Source organism: Crotalus tigris, unplaced genomic scaffold (assembly GCF_016545835.1).
Source record: "Crotalus tigris isolate CLP2741 ecotype Arizona unplaced genomic scaffold, ASM1654583v1 scf7180000023680.619571, whole genome shotgun sequence".
NCBI classification, from domain to species: domain Eukaryota; kingdom Metazoa; phylum Chordata; class Lepidosauria; order Squamata; family Viperidae; genus Crotalus; species Crotalus tigris.
Window position 1 is genome coordinate 87,642 of NW_024100115.1, and position 6,091 is coordinate 93,732.

A 6,091-nucleotide genomic window follows, 5' to 3' on the forward strand; every position below is an offset into this window, starting at 1 on the left:
TCATAAGTAGTACAGGTACTCCTCGACTTACAACAGTTCATTTAGTGACTGAAGTTACAACAGCACTGAAAAAAGTGACTTTTTCACACTTCTGACTATGTGATCAAAATTCAAAAGCTTGCCAACTGACTCATGACAGTTGCAGTGTCCCAGGGCCAAGTGATCTCCTTTTGTGACCTTCTGACAAACAAGTCAATGGAGAAGCCAGATTCACCTAACACCCATGGTACTAACTTAACAACTACAGTGATTCACTTAAAAACCGTGACGTGAAAGGTCATAAATTGGGGCAAAACTCACTTAACCACTCTCGCTTGACAACAGAAATCTTGGACTCAATTGTAGTTGTAAGTGAAGGATTACCTGTATATAAGACAGACATCTAGCAACTAATATTCGGCTACCCTTCTATCTCCATATGTCCCCAACTCTTTTCCCCTTGGTCTATTTCAGGGGTGTCAAACTGCCGGCCCATGGGCCGGGTGCGTTATGGCAAAACCGCAATACGTTGCAACACGCCACATGATGTTGCGAGTTTGACACCCCTGGTCTATTTACTGATACCTTAGCAATAGCCATGGTAATACCCATGCAGACTTCCATCAGCTTTATTACAGTGTAAAACCAGGTAACTCTTGGTGCTGCTGACAGGTGTTGTTTTTCATATTTCTTCACAGCTTTTGCCTGGACAATGCCAAGTTCTTTACTTCATCCTAAGATGAAGTAATGCAATCAGATTGTTTGCTGCCTCTTTAATAATGTATCTTTAACATACAGTTAACCTTTATCTAAACATCCACTTAAAGATGAAAATCACAAGATTTGGTTTCTTTTTTTAAAAATCTGTTTCTGTGCTAAAAAATAGTCTTGCGTGAGCAGATCTTCTGTTTATCAATAATTGGTCCTTGTGGAAACAATACTGTGTTCACACTGTCAACAGGGGGATGAGGAGGGAGATCACCTCTAAGCATGTAATTCAGGTTTTGTTCAGTTGATTGCTGCTGCAAATGTTTGCAGGGCCTTCCGATACATCTTCTATTTAAACAGTATCTTGTCAAATATTGGTGAGAACAAGACATTTTTTCCAACATTAGAGTCAAATGTGGAAGGTAAGAGAATTGGGAAATAATTGCAATTGGAGGGTGGACAGGAAGGCTGCAATTTGATTTTTCTCTGTAGTCTTCAAATATATGGTGATTGCCAAGGAATCTCGGAATCAAACTGATGTGTATAAAGAGGTAGCCTTCACTTAAACTTCCAACGCAACGGTGTCAGGTCTATGGATGCAGAAGCAGGAATAAGTGGATTACTTAGACTACTCCATAATTTTGAGTTCAGCATCAGACAATATAAATAGGAAAATACTATGAAGCAAAAGGGCTTGCTTACTAGGTATCATCTGTTATAATGTTATTTTCAAAGTTACACAGAACTGATATCTCTAAATCCTGCGCATACGGTCAAACGTAATCATAATCTGGCTATAGCGAAGCTTGTTTGAAAAGCACTAGCTGTGTGAAAGTATACATAGCTCATAAAGTATATATAAATCACCAGATAGGAGGAATTTACTAAAATGACAATAATGTAATAAGAGTGCATGCCTTACATGTGTAACGGTATGTGGACTGATTAACTCTTCATTTTATTAATCTTGGTAATGTATTCCGGGAGATGAAACACTTCAACAGTGAAACATATTAAATATGATGTGGGCCAATGTGTATTTCTTACAGCGGTGCACATTTTGTTAAGGAACATCAAGAGAAAAGCTGTCGGCGCTGCTAACTAGAAACATGATCTGTATGTTTTCCCTCCAGTGCAAAGCAGAACTATGTTATTCCCTTTGAATAGGTCATAATCATCTGTCACCCTCACTAGAAACAAGCAAACCTGCTGGCAAAACAATTGTCCACTGCTTGTTGTGTGGTTACATTTAAGTGCAAGACCTTTGGTCTAAGACCTCTGTAATACAGGCCATTTCTATGTACTATGTCTTTATTTTACAGAGATCCTCAAGCACCAGGCAAAACATAATTGATTTGACCCACCTTGTACAATTGGTGACTCTTTGAAAATATATCTTTGCCTCTGATACACCCACCTCTATTTCTGTGTAATTAATATTAATCTGAGTGTCAAATATGTGCTAGATTATTAAACTAAGTTACAGTTAGCGGTTAAGACTATTTTACTTTTCAAAACAAGTGGGATTTTTTTTTCCTGAGATTTCTTCTCTAGACAAAGAGGAGATGTTTAATCTTTTGCCTAGCAGGAATTTTATTACAAATAGTTAACCAATTCAACCTCCCAGTCTCACCCTCACCTTTAAACTCAAGGCATCTTTTCTAGGTCTGGTAGCCTGATTGGAAGTGATAAACAGGCAATCATAGTTTACCTTGCTGTAAATAGATCAATTGAAATTTGTCCCAGATTATTATTTTAAAATAATCTCGACCGTTAAGTTCTAATATGAATATGTAGTTTCATAAAACCCTAATCCTTAATTCTAACCCCCACTCTTCAGCTTTCTGTTTAATTTAACCAGTAAGCATTAATAAGAAGGGGCCTCGGGATGGTAGAAAACCAAGGGCAGTTTTGGTAATGCAATTGTTATAGGAAAGTGCACCTTTGCATAGCATCCTTCTCTTCAGTAATGCAAAGTGATCTGGATCTGGCCATAGGAGCTGGATCTTTCCCTTTTTTCTTCTACCATGATGGATAATATCTAGTGCAGGGGTCTGCAATCTTAAACACTCAAAGAACCACTTGGACCCCTTTCCCAGAGAAAAGAAAACACTGGGGGGGGGAAGCTTGATTGAAGAGTTTAATTAAAAAGAAATAGAGGTTGCTGTGCATGAACTCTCTCTCTCTCTCTCTCTCTCTCTCTCTCTCTCTCTCTCTCCCTCTTTCTCTCTCTTTCCCCTCATGCTTTCTTTCCTATTCCCCCCCCTCTCCCTTTCCTCTCCCCCCTCTTTCTCTCTTTCTCTCTCTCCCTCTCTATCAAGTCATTTTCAAGTCCTAGTGACCATATATACTGATTTTCTCATTGTACTCATTGCCCCTGTCACTGTCCATCCTTTTTGCTGTTGGATGTCCTTTTCGTCTCTTGCCTTCATTAACACACCTGTACCTATTTACCCATTTCTATATGTGCTACATGTCTGATTTTAAGGATTCTTATGTACGGTTATTCTCCTCCTCTTCTCCTTCCTTCTTTATAAGCAGACTTGAATTGCCTAGATCTGTATAAAATAACTCATTTGGGTATTACTGCACTCTAACTGCTGCGCCGAGGTGGCACAGCAGTTAGAGTGCAGTACTGCAGGCCACTTTAGCTGACTGTTCAAATCTCACCGGCTCAAGGTTGACTCAGCCTTCCATCCTTCTGGGGTAGGTAAAATGAGGACCCAGATTGTTGGGGGCAATGTAAATATATATATATACATTGCTTATTGGTGTACACCGCTTAGAGAGCGCTTGCACTTAAAGCGGTATATAAGTCCCATAAATAAATAAATAAATATTTATTTATGGGACTTAAATAAAGTCCCCTGAGACACCTCTTCTCCAACTCTCTCCCATATACTGCAGTCTCCCTTCTCAACATATACAGTATACCAATATCCAAGTGCTGAAAATATCTTCTTCCCATATTGGTGTGATCTGCTGTCTTAAACTGAGGGGAAAACAGAGAAGAAAAGGGGAAGGAAGGGGTTATGTTGATGTCTCTGAAATTCTTCCAGGTTTCTTTCCCATTTGTGAGGTACATGGTACCCTTTATTCCTCTTGTGTTGTCCTATTCTTATTTTTTGTTCCTCTTCTCTGCATTCTTTCCAATTCCTCGATATTCTTGTATTGATTTGTATTGGCAACCAAACTTGGACCAAGTATTCCAGCTGCAGCCTGGAGCAATTGGCAAGTTTGAAGGTAACAGGTGAATATACCAGAACATCATTTAGGACTGCCATGTTTTCTAGTGTCTACACTGCAATTTTAAACAGGGGTTTGAGATAGTGAATGGCTAAATTTAAAATTGCTAAATTTAATCTCCTGAAATACCCTGAGTTGCAGACACCTGGTGCAGTCATATTTCAGCCCTTGTACGCCCTATTGATTTTAATCAGAGGATTAAGTATGAATTAGGAAAATTTAACCTTTAGGTGTTGAAAATTACAGCATGCATTATTAATTGTCTAATGAGCCAGACCCTGATTACTACCACTATTCTTTTGAAGGCCACCTCTCAACAATTTATGACTTGTTATTGAGTCCAAGAAATGCTTTCTAGGATTCAGAAAGCACTTAACCTGTTTTTCAATCTTTATACTGGGGCTTAATTTCTTTTCCCTTCCAATTTCTTTCAGAAGCAAAGCATTTTATTGACAATCTTTGAGACGTGCTTGGAAGATGATCCAGACTCTACTCACCATGATGAAATTCAAAGCCAGCAAATTGTTTCTTCAACATTGTCTTCACCAATTCAATTTTCAAATTCCATATTTTAAATAGATTTTACTGGTAGTTTGTTTCATGAGTAAGATTTTGCAAGCATAGGGTATTGATTGCATCTTTTTTAAAACTGGAAAAGAAACAAAACATTTCTTTGAATTTCTTGGCATTATATGAATTAGAGTTCATGCTCACCAACTGCTATATAAAGAATTCCTTTAAAAGTTAATATCTCAGTTAATGTGTAACTATAAGGATTTATCTGACAGCTATACTGTTTTTCAGAAATGTCAAAGTGAGTGGAATGTGATTGCTGTTTAGCAAAATATTGTTTATTCTGAGTGACAAATGAAAAAAAAATTACCAAGAAAGAAAATTGTAGTATTCAAACTTAATTTCAACTTAACATCCTACTTTTTCAGTATACACCTATTGATTTTACAAGAGCTTGAGTAGTTCTCAAATATGAATTGCCATGCTTTATTATGACAAATATTCAGCTATGACAAGCACTCAAGTTACATAAAGTAGATCTGGCTTTAAGAATTCTACCTTGAGTTTAACAATATTTCACTAATATCTTTATTTGTTGTATATCAGGGCAGATAAACAATGAATGAATAGTTCATCTTGACCTTCAGTGTTAAACATATTACAGCAAATTACTATTTTGTCATTATACAAATGCTAATTTCTCTGATTAAAACACTGCACGCACTCAGTTATCATTTTTGGAAGTACTGTACTGATCATGCATGTAAGTAATTACCAGATCTCTAATTAGAACACAAGGCATATGTTTTTCAGAACAAAAAAAAAAAAGGTCCACTGCATCTTCGTGTCTATGCTGATGGTGAGGTTTGCTTCTAATAATGGAGCTAAGTAAATTGTATTAACTATTCAGAATCTGGAAATAACTCTAGCACCCTTTTTGTAATAATAGAGAAAAGGATGCATACATATCAGAGAGCTAAGAATGGATCATTCTTTCTAGGTTACAAATATCTAGAGGTGGAGTAGGCAACCTTGGCTCTTTTATGACTTTTTTTATGACTCTTTTATGGACTTCAACTCTCAGAATTCCTCAGCCAGCCATGCTGGGAGTTGAAGTCCACAAGTCATAAAAGAGCCAATGTTGCCTACCCCTGCTCTAGAGGGTCACTAGATAAAAGGGAAAAGTTACAGAAAATTCCTCCTTCTTTTGAGCCCCTTAGCAGTTATTTGAAATTTTTGCAGCCCAAATCAGTAGCTTCATTTTTAAAGTTAGTTTAACAATCTTTAAACCTTTAAATGAGAAACGTGAAGTATCACGGAAATAAATCAGCGTGGCCTAAATCATGACAGCTAACTTGAGCAGTTGACTGCAGAGTGAATCTACCCTCTAGCAGAAGACTGCTAGGCAGCTTTAAATTTTGACAAATTGGTTTAACTGTTTTGTTTGAAAACCTTGATTTAAGTTCTGAAGATTGTTGATGTTTTGCCTACAAAGTTGATAATTAGGCCTACATTTTATAGCCTCCAATAATGATGATCTATACTTCTGATTTGATACCTGTGGCTTTCATCAAAGATGTGTGGTGCATTTTAATGACAATAAATATAGAACTCTTACTGTGGTTGAAAAACTTGATTAGCCATT

At 37.1% G+C, this 6,091-nt stretch overlaps 1 long non-coding RNA gene across 1 annotated transcript; it reads left to right on the forward strand.

The window, feature by feature from the left end:
• The first annotated feature begins 211 nt into the window (after positions 1-211).
• Positions 212-5,274, forward strand: LOC120297717. The gene is made up of 2 exons (XR_005553870.1): positions 212-1,109; positions 4,368-5,274. It is a non-coding gene; the product is annotated as an uncharacterized LOC120297717 (long non-coding RNA).
• The last annotated feature ends 817 nt before the right edge of the window (positions 5,275-6,091 follow it).